The sequence below is a fragment of the Larus michahellis genome, chromosome 5 (genome assembly GCF_964199755.1).
Source record: "Larus michahellis chromosome 5, bLarMic1.1, whole genome shotgun sequence".
Classification (NCBI taxonomy): Eukaryota; Metazoa; Chordata; class Aves; order Charadriiformes; family Laridae; genus Larus; species Larus michahellis.
In genome coordinates, this window is record NC_133900.1 from 64,769,622 (window position 1) to 64,784,958 (window position 15,337).

Consider the following 15,337-nt stretch of genomic DNA (forward strand, 5'->3'; position numbering starts at 1 on the left):
CTTTCCAGTTTTTTACATGTTACCATCTGTTGATTTTTTTTTACCCAAATATTATTCTTCTGTCTTCTAAACTGAATCTCATTGCAATATTCTGCTTGTGTTTCTAATCTTCCCGTGACCCCTTGTATTATTTCTCCATTTTCATCAGTGTGCTCAGCTCCTCCTAGTTTAATAGATCTGCAGATTTCATTAATGTACCATTTACTCCCTCTTCTAGCTCATTATTGAAGCTATTAAATGAGATCAGAAGTAATACTAATCTTTGTGTACTGCACTAAATGCCTCCCTTCAAAGTTATTGTTTATCATTACCCTTCATTGTTTGTCATCACCCTTCATTTCAGTCAACATGATAGTTCATTTCCAATTTGATTTAAGTTTGGGAACAGAATTTTGACACATCGGAGATGGGAGAAGAAAGGCTAATCAACAATCCAGCAGAGGCTTCTAATTAAGGCTCAATTTAGAGGATCAAAGTTAGGAGTCCTCTACTGCAGCCACAGTGTGAGTTGGAAACTGTCTCCATAACGTAATTGAGAACACCTTAAGCTTGGTGCTAACATATCCTAAGAAAACCCAGTATACTGCAAAAATTCAGACACGTGACAGTATAGCTTCTGCTCTCTATTCATTAATTTTGCATTACTATTAAAAAATCAAGTTTGTCTGGCAGACTTCAAAGTGGTTTAGTAAATTTGTTTTCTCAATTGCTGTTCCATTATGTTGCCAGGGAGGGAAGCTAAATTTATGAGTGGCGGTTTCAAAGACAACTCACAGAATATGGAAACTTCTATCTTCGGCTGTTTCAGAGATGTACAGTCTTGCTTCCAAAGCAACTATATCCTTCTTTTGTTCCTGCACAGTGTCAAATTTCAGGAAAGAGATTTTAATTTTCACACCCCCTTCAGAGTCTAATTTATAAATTCTGTAGTAAATACTACTAAACATATTTATAATATGCCATTAGGAAACATCTATTCAGTCAGGAAAAACTCATTTTGACAAGATACAATTCCTCTGATTGATAATAATTAATCCCGCATGAGTTAAGGGTCCAATGCCAAAGCCTGTTCATCCTTCACCTTACTATAATACCTAGCATTTTATAAAGTTAGGTTACCAACCCTTAGCATCAGAGCCAGTTACTCATGGTCTTTATTGATTTGCCAAAAATATTTTTGTCCGAATATGTTTGGATATCCAAGAACTGCTCGATTTTTCCTAGGAATACTTGGCTTGAGCTCATTTAGTTATGGATAGTCTGTGTCAGCGCAAATGTAAAAACCCTAAACCTAGTCTGGAAAAAATTTTTCTCTTGGTAGAACCGAGATATCTTATAATTTTGTACTTATATGTGTTGAACAAAACAATGGGACAGTGAAATAGTGAAATTCAGGTTGGGGCCAGGTTATTTATTAGATGTAGGGCACATTGTGAGAATAAGAGGGTGGGCGCATCCTAAGGGCCATGACATGCAGTGGGTCTAATGGAAATATAATTGCAAGTCCCGCTACTGCAACAAGGAATGAGTTCAGGAGTCCAGAAATACAAGCAGAAGTGGGGTCACAAATCTAGGAATTGGGTTGCCAGAAGAGTTTGAGATTAGCTGCTATAAACTCAGCTTCTCTGAATTTTGAAGCTCTGCATCTTTCAGTATCTGCCTACTTATCTGACATAGCCTGCTATCTCATTACTGTGAATCTGCCTTAACCTCTGAGGCAAAATTTGTTCACTCTTCCCCAGGCTGCTTATGGAATATTTTCCTCCCACTCAATCTCCCCTAGAACCCATCTCTGTCTCTGTTGATTCCTGCCAAGGAATCAGCAGTGACACTTTTTAGCCTTGTTTTTATGGTTAAGCATTTTTATAAAACTTTTTATTGTGTTTTTATTGCTACTAGCTCCTGTCTGCCCCTCTCTTGCTATTATTAAGTTACATATTTCTTATCTCTCTTGTGAAATTGAATTGTATGATTTTCTGGGAAAAGATTTAATGTCACTTACATTTTCAAAGATACCTACCAAGAACATTTAATGATGTAAAAATATGCATAATTACTCAGGTTCATTTAATACCTATTAATCACGATTTACGGTGTCCCTGATGAGTTTTACTGTTAACTGTCCAATGCTTACCTTCTTGCAAATGAAAGCCTGAGGAGGCTGCTTCAATCAGAGAACATTAACTAGTCCATTGCATCAGCTTTTAGTCATCTGTATAAACGGTGTAAGGGATATGTATGTTTGCCTAGACCATGTGTCAGCGTGTGTTTTGGGAACAAGTTGGTATGTTGTGCCTCATTTCCCCCTTTGTTCCTTTGTATTCAGGGGGCTTTTACCTTTCCTTTGAAAGACACTTGAGGAAATGCATGCCTGCTGTGAAAGCCTGATTTATTTTGCATTGCATCTGCACTGTCTGGTTCTGCAACGTGCACTTTGGAATTAAATCAGCTTCTCTGCATCTCGAGGATTTTTTTTTCCTAGGAAGTTGACTCTTTCGTTGTGTGTATTTCTGAAAAAAGTATGTGCACTAACTGTATTAGTGGCTTGTTATGTGTATGGTAAAGTTTGTCTTATTTTCATTATCAAAGAAAATATCACTTATGGGTATAATGCTTTGCAGGAGTAGGTCCTCACCCAAAAAGATTTGAAAACCAAAAAGGCGCAAGAAAAGTAGACAAGAAGAAAAAATAGTGGCAATCATATGTTATCGCCTGGCAGTCCAATAAGTGCAGATACAGACCTTGGCAAAAGCAGTGCGAATGTGGTATTATAATAAATGGGGAAAAAATACCTGTAAATCCAAAAAAAAAAAAAAAAAATCGCAGTAGTGCCATCTAGTGTGCCAGGTGCTGCAGTTTTCTGGGAAGGGACAGTAAACTACTTTCAGCCCATCCCACTTGTTACAGTCATACCCGGACTCCTGCTGCTGCTCCCTTCTCAGCCCGCTGACAGAACAGTAACAGCACCGACAGAAGGTAGAGGAGAGACCTGAGGGCTGTTTTGCAGATGCTGAGTCTGGCACACATGCCATAAGGTTGTCATTGCTGCTCTAGAAAAAATGAGCATCCATGGGATTTTAAAGAAGGAGAAAGATAGCTGTTCTGTCTGTACTCCCACACAAATCTTCTTCTACTCATTGGTTTCCACTGCTAAGGATGTAATAGCTAAAACATCCTTTCCCACCTATGGCAGGCCAGCTGTTTTGGTGTTGGGGGAGAAAAGATACAAATTTGATGCCAGAAAAGAAGAGGTGCTGCTGGTTTTCAAAGCTTACTGAAAGGGGTGGAAATGACTTTTTGCTTGGTGGCTAAAGGATTTATGTCGAGTAGAGGGTCCACAAAGTCCTTTGGCTGGGAGGCGGGAGGTGAGATGGAAGTGAAGGGGAGCAGGGATCTGTTCTGTGTGCTAATGCTTTGTCCTAGGTGGAGCCCTTTTACCGTGACCACCCTCAGCTTTTCCACTGCTGCCTTTTCCACTTTCACTGTTAGCTGACTGAACCTCTCCACTTTAATCCTGAGATATGCAAAGCGCATGGCTTGCCCTTCAGTGTGTGAAGCTGCACAGGGTTTATTTTTGTCTTCAGTATAGAATCTGCTTGTAACAAGTGGAAGAGTGATCGAGCCAGAAGCCGTTGTCTGCAAATGAAGCCCACATCTCCATAGCATTGCGTAATGTTATGTATTTGCCTGTCCTCTGCAGCCGGTGCCAGAGGATATTGCTTTTCCAGTTGGATTTGCTTGGGATGCAGCTACAGCGGCATATCAAATTGAAGGTGTCAATTTTTAGGTGCCAAAGTGTTAAGGAAGTTTTAAGTGAATGAAAAGGCTGGATCTAGGCAGGACAGTGTTTGATCTTTCCCTCGTCAGGTAGATACTGCCTCTGATGCAAATCCATGTAGCACTTCTGTTTAAACACCTCTGGCCTGAGCAGTAAGAAGAGGGTAAAACATGTTTCAAATCTCAGAAACGTAATGGCTAGGTAATGGAAATGGAGGAGGAACTTTACTCTGTCTATTGAAGTGGGGGAAAAAAAGCAGAAATAAGTAATTTTCCAACTAGTGCTTGTGTATTTCCTTTCTCTAGAGCTAATTTAAGTAGATTACTATGAGCTATTCCAAAACTGGATGGGAGAGCTACCTCATCAGACATTGGTACTCACAAGGGGTTCTCAGTTAGGAATTCGTCTCCAAAGAGTATGAAAAACAGTGAACTGAGAGGACTCGTGGAGGCCCTCCCCCAGGGACGTGTGTCGTGTTCCCAACTGAATGGAGGTGCTGATAAAGTGATTTTCCCAGCATGATATGAAAATATGTGGCAGAATAGGAAAGGCAAACCCATAAGGTACAGGGACACCTACAGCCATAACCCCCCCTACCTTTATCCCTTCATAAATGCGTGTTTAGAGACCTTTAAAATACACATAGATCTGATTTTCTCATATTATACCCTGCAGCAAACAGGCACTTAGCTCCCATTGATTTCGGTACCTAAATGGGAGCTGTAGATCTAAAATTGTCTTTGAGGATGTAGCCTTTAGTTCTTGGTTATTGCTGAAAGCGAGAGTACTTGCCCATGTTTGGTACCTTTTAACGAGCTCAGTTAGCTTCATCTAATAGACTGAACAGCTCGCTGTTCCCGGGGAATCAATATTCTGGGCCAGATTCTAACTCGTGTCCTGCAATGCACATAGCTCTACTAACTAATTTTTAAAATGTGAATTGTGTGTGCATATAGAATGTCATTATGATTTCCTGTCTTTTGAGTGGCTAGATGTGCAACTTTAATGTTCTCTTAATGTATTTTTAATGAGCTTTCCTAAGGCTTCTGAGTGGGAGAAATGTTAAAAAAAAAAAAATCTATAATGTGGTCTAGACACTACTCAAATGACCCTTTTCCCACAGAAGTAAGAAACTCAACAGGGAATTCCTCCTCCTGAAAGCTTTGGAAGCTGTGCAGCTTCTGACTTAGAGGCAGCATGATTGAAGCAATGGTTCTTGTAGAGTCCAAACTCAGTTGCTGCACATATCACAAGATACACAGTGGATGAGGCAAGGGCTGACAGGCTACTTTATTTTTTACTGTCAGCTATGTATTTATGCACAGCACAACCTTCTCCACTCTGTATATTTCAAAGTGCTAAAAAATCATACCAATTGTACTCTGCATGCTCAAAGTGCAGATTTCAAAGGTTCATGACTCAGTCAAATCAAAATCAATTTGCAGCAGAACACTCAAAAGCACTTCTTCTTACTGAGGGCCATTTCTATGCTAAATTTTAACTCTCTGCTTGATTTTTTTTTTTTTTAGAGAGAGAGAGAAAAGTTGCAAAAAATTCTCGTAACGGCAAAAGTGGTTTTCTTCACTTCTTTCATATGCCAAATAGTTGAACTGCATTAATTCAAACAAAATTTCACCTTTTGGGCAAAGACCTGGCCAAGAAAATTTCACTCAGAAAGGTGAAAGCACAGTTGAATTAGAAGAAAAGCTAACTTGGAAAAGTACATGAAAACTTTAATATTCTGATCAGTAACATTGCTGTTTCACGAGCTTCACTTAAAGGGAAAAACATTCTATCTTATTCTGTTGTAATAATTGCAGAGAATGGCGAACATGCATCACGTTTCGCGATTATTTATATTAATTATTATTATCAGTCTCACCTAAGTGTTTGAAATGTAAAGTCACTTCCTCATTGTGGTTCTTTCCTGGCCCTGAAGCTCACGAAAACTGGGAGGGTATGTCTATGCTGTGAAGTGCTGTGTAGCGTGGAGATTCCTGAGCAAGCTTAGAGGTGCAAGCTCAGTTCATTGAAGCAGAGCAGAGCTCTGTGCGGACTAATTGTGGCTCAGCGGGATACGTTAGTCCATGTGGAGCTTTCTGTTGCCTTGCCTAGATTGCTTCCTACACTTTGTTGAGCTAGCTCGGATACTCTGCACTGTACAGAGAAGCTCTTCAAACAGCATGAGGAACGCTTGGAAGTGGGTCTGTTTGCCACAGCCCGAGTCAGTGCTTTATAGTGGCTAACGGCCGCTGGAGTAGTACTGTCATACTCTGATGAAAATCAAATGCTTCTCCCCCTCCCTCCCACCTCCTTTCCTGGGGGAAAGCAGACAAAAAAAGAAATCTTTCAGCATCTGCGCTAGCTGATGATTCTTAAATGAAGGTGTGTTAGCTGCCCATTACGGCAGCTTTTGGGTTCCCTTCACTTCCACCGTAGTGAAAAAGGATCTCTATCATATCGATGTGGTGCAGGAAGCCTGCTCTTGAAGGCTTCTAAATTCTAGGTACCACCAAAGAATCACTGTTATTTGTTATTTCCTGCACTCCTCTGAAATGACTATTTATTTCAGGAGGCATATTTGGAATCAGAAGCAGGATATAGAAAATTTTTGGTACTGTATTTTTCCAAGGAGCATACAGACAGAGCACAAAGTCTGTGATAAAATCTGAGATGGAGAGAAACTCAAACTGTCTGGATCTAAAATTTGACCTACATTGAAGGTTGTCCCATATAACAGTTTAATTTACTGACCAACCAAATGTAGATGTATTGGTGTTCGTGTGCTGCAATAAAATTCTGTAAAGAACATGAAATGTGACAATGATCTTTGAAAAGCTAGGTTATAGAAGTGATATTACAAATTTTAGTAATGCTTTAAATTAAGTGTCTTCAATATGCTTAACCTTGCATTAAACTTAGATTTAATAAGACAGATGTGTATTAAGTACTGAATATACTTAAGGGAGCAATCTTGCGTTGGCAGGGGATGGACTCAATGACCTCCTAATAGTTCTCCTCCATCTCTAATTTCTATGATACTAATTGATTATTAAAACACTTTTATTGAGGATTGATATGTAGCTATTATATCGTTATTAATCTTACAACCCAACTGATATTTAATTTATACATGATTTTAACACACAATGTCATTTTAGTTTTTAAAGAGTAACCCTGAAATAGTGCATTCACTGTGGCTCTGAAAAATCTTGCTGGTAAACGAGGTTGGCCATTTTGGGGTTATTTGGAATTTTATGATAAAATCACACTTTTCAGGGGTGCAAGTTTACAGAGCTCTCCACATTAAAAATGAAATGTTTGCCTCAGCTACAGCATTGCTCTGGAAAGACAAAGAAGCTTGTCATGAAGAAAGGTGCGTTTATTAGGTTGAAATACTGTGTGATATTAGTACTGTGTAAGCTCACACAACAGCTAAATTTTGAATATTTTAAAGGTAATCTGTCTATCTCAATTTTGGAATTGGAAAGAAATTTCCCCAAACTATGAAAGTGAAGGAAATGGTGCAGGGAGATTGGGCATTCAAAATTCATTTCTGTGAACGTTTGGTGAAGCAAAAAGCAGAAGTTTTGCAGAGCTGTGTTATTAATTCAGCTTGTATATGCCTAGGGCCATGGCTCATAATGGCATTCCTTTCTTTTTAACAGACTGTCAGGATTTTCAAAGGACATCCAGAAAGCCATAAGTGCCTATTTGTTGGATGTATTTCTCATACCCGAGAGGCTTTCTTTGATATGGACTGATCTTTTACATTTATGGATGGAAGTTGCATTAGAAAATGCCCTTTGTGAAAACCTGTAATATCTCAAGAGTTGCAAACATCTGATTTTTGGCTAAGGAAGTATGAAGAGTGTCAGAATTCTGAATGCTTTTTAAAACAGGATTTTCAAATAATTAGTAGCAAGCCAAATTATGAATAAATGCAAAATCTCATGCAAATATATACTAATGCTTACAAGTTCCTAGTTACTTTAAATGGTATGAGGAGGGGGGAGGGAATACAGCTTGATTTGCTCATAGGATTTTGAGTGGTGTGCCTACTTTGTGATAAATATTTACATTCAACATATGTCTTTTGATGTCAAAAGTGTAACGACCAAGTTTTGTTTTTCAAGCAGAAGGCTGGAATGCAGATGGAAAGGGCGCTAATGTCTGGGACACATTCACCCATCAGGGAGGAGATCGAGTTTTCAAGAACCAGACTGGTGATGTAGCTTGTGGCAGCTACACTCTGTGGGAGGAAGATTTGAAATGTATCAAACAGCTTGGATTGACTCATTATCGCTTTTCTCTTTCCTGGTCACGTCTGTTACCTGATGGGACGACAGGTTTCATCAACCAGAAAGGCAATTGTTTCTTAAAAATAGAAGGTTGCAGCTTTAATTCAAGGTTATTGCTGCAGTCTGGCATAATTAATCCAGTATGCTATTCTGCAGTGTAGCTTTGAAATTGCAACTTTTTTCAGAGTAATTATGGGATGATTTTTTATAGGTTTGCAACAACTTACTAATTAATATTCTAGATCCCCTTGGATAGCACAATCTTTTGGGATAGGATTAGTATTATGTTTCCTATGTATCTTTTTGCTTACTCCAGTTTTTTTAATTGTAACTCTAAATCATTTTGCTTCATCAGAACGTTTATACTTACAGGGATCCTAGCCATGAGGATATTTTTGGATGGCTTACAATAGACAAGTATCTTATTTGGCAAATGCATTTAGATAGTTTATCAGCATACTCTGATGTACTGAACTTCACACCGACTATTTTGCACTGAGGGACATACTTTTCCCAGATATTTTCTTTAGCAAATTAGAGAGCAGTCTTCAGACTCAGCTAGGAACTGTGCTTAGTTGTCTGACAAACACAAGACAGTCCCTACTCTGAAGAGAAGAGCTTTCACGGTCTCAGCAGATGATCTAAAAGTGGAAAGGAATACAGTACATAAACAAGCTGGTCAGATTGGTAGAAGTCAGATATAACACTTGCTATACTTCTGATTTGTTTATTTTAATTCCATTGGTATGGACTGGGGGAAAGATGAAGGTGACTTACTAGGAAAAGGTAGGAAACGGCAGCTTTGCCTGCAGAAAGTAGGGAACGGAAGAACAAAGAAATAAAGAGAATTGTGAAGAATAAAAGCAACTGAAGCTGAACCAGAAAGGACAGGAGAATGAAAGTAGTTGGCTGAGGTCTCTTGTATGCTGGGAGGATAATGTTCCGAGGAGAAATGGCAAAGTAGATTTGGATGAACCTCTGAATCTGAGTTCTGCCTCCTACTCTTCTGCATCTCAGTACTACCAAGAAGATATATATCTTTATACTTCTGGGGCAGTGTTTGCCTTGGCAATTCTTTTCTTCCCCTGGTTTGAAGATTACAAAGATGGAAGGCTACAAAAGGAAAGAATTTCTTAGAAAATGCTCTTCAGGTTATTCTGATCTGTACTAGGAAGATAGCAGCAGAAGCAATATTTTTCTGTGGATTTTTGGTCATGTAGAGTTTGGCTGTTCAATAGGCATCAGCCTGTCCTCTGCATCCTGCAGATTACGGTTTTCACCAGAGAGTGGAGGAGCCTTTGTTTCAAGAATTCAGAAAGGCGGGGTGGGGGGGGCTGGTGAATCTGCTGTAAACAGACCAACCAGCCATTTTCCCCTGCAGAGCATGACTGCAAAAACGGCGCCAGCATCCTGGAGAGGCTTGAATGGAAGCCTTCCCTTTGCCACCAAAATTTACAATATGCGGCCCACTTTCACTGGCACAGCTTGCCCTTCCCTAGGAACGCTTTTTGTGGTGTGTCGAATTTAAATTTGGCTGAGTCCTTGTGGTTTCTTTCCTGCACTGATATTCCTTCAGCTGGGGCTGCAGGCACTGTACAACCCCACAGAGCTGCCTGCCGAACGGGCTTTGTTATTTAGACGTCAGAGTGGGAGATAGCAAGCAGGCATTCGGAATGCACTTGGTAAGGAAAGCTAACATTTTGACAAAACTCAGCTGTAATTTCAGAAAATGTTCGCTTGATCCCCAATATAAGCAGTTGCCTGATTAATATTATGAACTTTACATTTAGCAAAAGGGCATTGGAGGAACTCCAAGTAGGCCAGCTTTCATTAGGCAGGAGTTCACTTCTCTTGTGCAGTGATCTGTTGAAGCAATTGTAACTGCATAGCATGGAAAGGCCATCATCTTCTATATAAACATTTTTACAAAGAGCATGTGAAGAATTAGAAAGCTTAGAGCAATGTCCTTTCAAATAAAATCATTCACACCAACTGATTCACTACCAATTTCACACCTAAGACGTAGGACATTTGAAAACCTTTAAAACCATTCTGTTTCTAATGCGATGGGGGTAGGATCTTTTAAAGCAGCAATGTTGTAGGCGCATTGTTCCTAAGACATGTCAGGTTTTAGGTTAAAACTTACACCAAGTTTGTTTTCAAAATGTTTTTGTACAATTATTTTTACCCTAGCAGAGCAGAAGAGTTATCCGAGCAGAACAAGTTAGCTGCTCAACACCAGGTGTCAGTGTGGAGGGAGACAAAAAGAGTAGGCGTGGGGGTATTGAGTCTGGGAGAATTTGATGTTACGCTTCACTTCAGCATGAAGGTAGAGAACCAGGATGGGGAGAGAAGATGACAGAAAGGAGAAAAGAACAATCCTTCACTTTCCAGTGACAAAATGCTCCTTAATATCTGTAATCCCAAAATTTTGGGGTGTTGCCACAAAACCCTTATATATACACTTTCTCAGAAGAACGTGTTCTTTATTTCTGCTTCTAGATGACCCACAGATACAGCCATGGAAACTAAATCAGGTGACTCTGGAAGGTATAAGACAATCTGGAAATTTGACTTGATATTTACATTTTTCAGGGATGCGGTTCTATTTCTCTTCATTTCCTAACAAAAAGCATAAATCTTTTCCAGTGTTAGTGTTTAATTGAGATGTAAAAAATGAATGATAGCTGGTTACACTTCAATGTTATTAATTGTACTAAGTAATTTATAATCTGAAAATTAGAATGAGGAATGCTAGTGTCTTTTAGGGAAGCACTACTCTCAAATAGTTGAACAGGATCCTGGACCAGCAAAGGATTTCTTTTTTCCCAGTTTAAACTTATGTAGTAAACCTTGCTGTCCCGCCAGCAAACAGTTAACGTACACCGAGTCCCATTGAAGTGAAATAGGTCCCTGTTCAAAAGTAACAGTAAAAAACTGTATTTGCTCCTAACTGCACTTGCAAATTGCAACAATTTGCTTTTCTAAATTTAAAATTCTGGTATGTTCCTTCCTCTTTTACATGGGTACATTCTCAGGCACAAGCACGTAGCTCCCTCCTTAGAATTTAATTTGTTTTTCTGGTGCTGCATTCCGAAGGAAAAGCAAACTACCTGTGAGATTTATTGTGAATTACTTTGTAAACAAACTTATTGAGTCTTGCTGTGCTAAAGGATGTGTATGCACCTGTTTGTTTAGGAGAAGGCTCTGTCTAAATCTGGGGTTCATAATTGATTGCTGCAGTAAATGTTGTCTTAAAAAAAAAAGCCATTTGACAGAAATCCTTACGATCAGTCACTTGAAGTTAGGATAATTTTAAGTCTAATACTGTCCTTTTAAGAAGAAGGTAGTATGGGGTTCTGCGTTGGCATTTTTAAATATCAATACACAGTAAGCTGAACCTGAAAATACCAGGGAATATATAGTACAATGTAGTACAGACATATTTACTAATGAACAAGTTTTCTGCTTTGGATTAAACAAAATCTCTGGTTCTGAAACTGTTAAGAATAATAATCTAAATCATACATAACCTCCTCAGCATGCATTTTGTTAACCTTTGTAACTTTGTCTTACTCCTCCTCCTTTCTTCTGTGTTTTCAACTTCTTTAGACCTTTCTCAGTTCTGGGTTTCAATGCAGCGAGACCTTGGGATAGACATTTCATAGGCATCTATGTCTTATTAGGATATGTGGTAGTCTAGGACCCATGAAATTTTTGTGGATTTTAAGTTTCTAATGTTCTTAAACACTTTGGTATATTTAGCCCAGGTCTCTGAAGCAAAGGCTGACTGATTTCTACATTCCATCAGCATGATGGAAACCTATTCCTGGCTGGAGCCTCTTAGCTTAACAAATAATAATTCAAGGCCACTGTTGGCCTTTTCCAATTACCGCACTAAACCAGATAGTTCAAGTAAAAGAGCAAGTTAATTGATACTCTTTGAACCAGAGCTTATGATGTGTTTTGCAATATCCAGTGTTTTCAGAAGGCTTAAAAGCAATGTAGTTGTGTTTGGATGTAAGCAAAATTAGAATTGCCTATATGAGAGCTTAAGGTATCCTAATATTTAAACTTACAGTGACCTCTCAGCAGCATAAAAATAGTGCTTTAGGAAACATTCATGTCAGCCACTGCTAAATCTGAACAGAAGGTGAATTCCTTTTAAGCCTCTAGAAATACATCCCCAGTACTGGTCAGCTTTAACAACACATCCAGGAAATTAAAGTTGATCTCTGTCTTATCAAGGGCGCACGAGAAAGGTTGGAAGTCATGAGCTCTTAGAGAGGTGAGCTAATTCCTTCTTGCAGTTAGAGGGACTGAGCAGTCTGCAGCCCTGGCAGTGTAAAAGGAAAAGAGTTAGTTTCTTGGATAAACTATTAGCCAAGCCATTCAAGCTGGTGGTTGAAGAGACCAGTGCCCTAAGCTCCATTTAAAACCTAGTAGAGCCCAATGAAAAGCCTTAAATATCATATAGATCTAATGAGGTAACCATTGAATTCACACCATTGCGAAATATTGAATGCATTGACAATATCTTCTTAGTCTTGATGCTGGCACAGACAGTGATGGAGAATGGAACAGCCTGGAGGAAACAGCTCATCCAGCTAACCAAGTTCAAATCATTAGAAAACAGCTTATTTACCTTGCTGCGTGTGGCACTGAACTTTTTAAAAGGCACAGTTCTTTCATTAGAACAAATCTACCTGTCAGGCTCTCAAGTGTCAGGATTTTTCCAACACGCTTTCGTCTTGTACATGCAGCCAGGCTGCCATTCAGGCATTTAAATGAAAGGATTATATTTGCATGTGACCAGCACCCATCAGAATTATGTTTCTGCTGGGGAGTTGCTGTCCACTGATCTATTTTGAAAATTTGCATCCTCATTTCGTTTTATGTGCCTGGTTGGAAGATTTTGTGTGCTGAGCATTTTTGCCAACTCTGGGGTCTTGTAACAGTAGTCAGCATGCAGTTGAGAGGAAATATTTGCATCTCATATCAGAGAAAATGTGCAGTAAGGTTTCTTCATGTGTTAAAATGTAATAAAGTTATGAAGTTAACCCCTTTTTTTCCTTTTAATGTATTCAGGAGTCAATTATTAGAGCAAAACCATTAATAACCTGGGAAATGTCATTCTGCTCATATCACTTTGGCTTACCTCAGTCCTTAGAAGATGAAGACGGCTGGAGGTCTGAAAGGATCACTGAGACCTTTGATATTCATACAAAGTATTGCTTCAGAACACTTGGAGACTGAGTGATCACTATTAATGAGCCTTATGTTGTTGCTATAGGTGGTTGTGAAAAAGGTATAGCCTCAGCATTGATACCAGGGCTTACAAGGCAGCTTATAATGTGATAAAAAAGCATGCTAAAGCCTGACAAAGTTGTAATAAGATATTTGGAGAAAAACAATGTGGACTTGTGACTGTAGCTCTGAACTCAGATTGGTAGAACCCCTACAAATTCTGTAGCAGTTGAAAAGCAACTAGAGGGTACTTGTCCTTTGCCTTAGATGGATTTGTCAGGACAATGTTTACTGATGGTGAATATCCAGCTGTCATGAAGTCCCAGATTTCTTTAATGCATTCAAAGCAGGGTTACTTACCATCAAGGCTTCTGGAATTTACTAAAGAGGAAAAAAATTATGATCATATGTACTGCTGACTTCTTTGCTCTGAACTGTTAACTTAAGACCAAGAAAATGCAGACAAGAGGCTAAGTGTTTCAATGGACTGTGAAACTGAGCAAATAATGGATCCTTCTTGGCCCGTTGCATCTGGGAGTTTATGGCTGGCTGTAGTACCATGGGGTTTGCACTGACTTCTGTGTTATATCAAGGAATGACCTAAGGCTCACAGGACCGTTTTACCGCTATTAGCTGGCCAATGAGGGGATCTGCGAATCCAATGAGTAATACTGGTGATTTGTTTTTTTTCAAGGAGCCCATCTGGATGGCATAAGACATTGTACAAGATATAAATAAACAAGTCACCTTGGGATCCTTAATTTAATTTTTGCATGCTGGCTATAAAGAGTAAAAGCCTTAGTGTTTTCCTATTGCCTTTGTACTTGATAGCTATTTTACAGTTTGAAATGACACACCAGTGTTATATCATCTTTTGAACTCCAGAAATGATCTTTCTGATGCCAGCAGTAAGGCTTTCCTGGCATGCATCTACTCCTGGCAGGGGGACATGTGGTGACTGCCAGTACCAAGGGGTTAAGGAGCAGTGACAATAAGCAGATGCTAATGCAGGAAAGATATTTTAGTCTTCTCATTAAAATAAGTCATTTCACTGTCTTCATGGATATTTGCACAGTTTTGCTTTTCCATTGTTAGTCATAAAAGGTCAGCTCATGGAAAATTAAGTTAATAGGGTCAGTGCAATTTGATGAAAACTAGTTTTAGTTTGTAGCTTAGAAAAGATAGAGGGTAATGCATCTGATTTTATGGGCTTTCTTACATCTGTTCTGAATAAAACTTCTGCTCTCTTGTTCTAGGATACATATAATAACCCTATAATTTACATCACTGAGAATGGGTTTTCCCAAAGTGACCCTGCTCTACTTGATGACAGTCAACGATGGGAGTATTTCAGGCTGATTTTACAAGAAATTTTAAAAGGTACCATTTAAAATGATGAAAGATCAATTGTGCAAACTTAATATAATTTTACTTGGTCCTTATTTGCATTCACCAATGACCAATGATTCTTGAAGCTAAGACTCATGTAAATCAGAGTGAAGTGATGTGATTAGGAAAAAAAAAAAAAAAGTTTAGCTGAAAGGAAAGCAAGTTGTTTTAATCTTGCTCCCCCAGCTTGGGGTGGAAACAGATTAGAAGGTACTCCATAAATACATTATCTCTAAACTCAGTTTTTTAGAGCCATAGTTCTTTGTGGAGCAATGCAACCACATTGATCTTCAGAAGTGCTCATCGTTCATATTTCTCATTATGAAGGATGTAAAGTTGAGTGCACCTGAAAACCTGACCATTACACCTCATAATATCCTTACAGAATACAGCCTTCCATACACAATGAGGTCTGTGTAACAATTCATTCCTGTACAGGGCCGTTAAGTCAGTTATAGCTCAGCTTCTGCCTTTATGTCAGGATGGCCAAGAGTGTTCAGCACTGGTGAAGCTCTTTTTTTCAGAAGATTCTTTGCCATTCCTGTTGATAGAAACAAAGTTGGTCCAATTCCCAATTTTCTGGAAAATCCTTCCCTACCTTCTGTTGGTAGTGTCTCTGAGA

General features: G+C 39.0%; 1 pseudogene; it reads left to right on the top strand.

The window, feature by feature from the left end:
• The first annotated feature begins 1,466 nt into the window (after positions 1 to 1,466).
• LOC141744144 (cytosolic beta-glucosidase-like) lies at positions 1,467 to 15,088 on the top strand (annotated as a pseudogene).
• Positions 15,089 to 15,337: the final 249 nt, after the last annotated feature.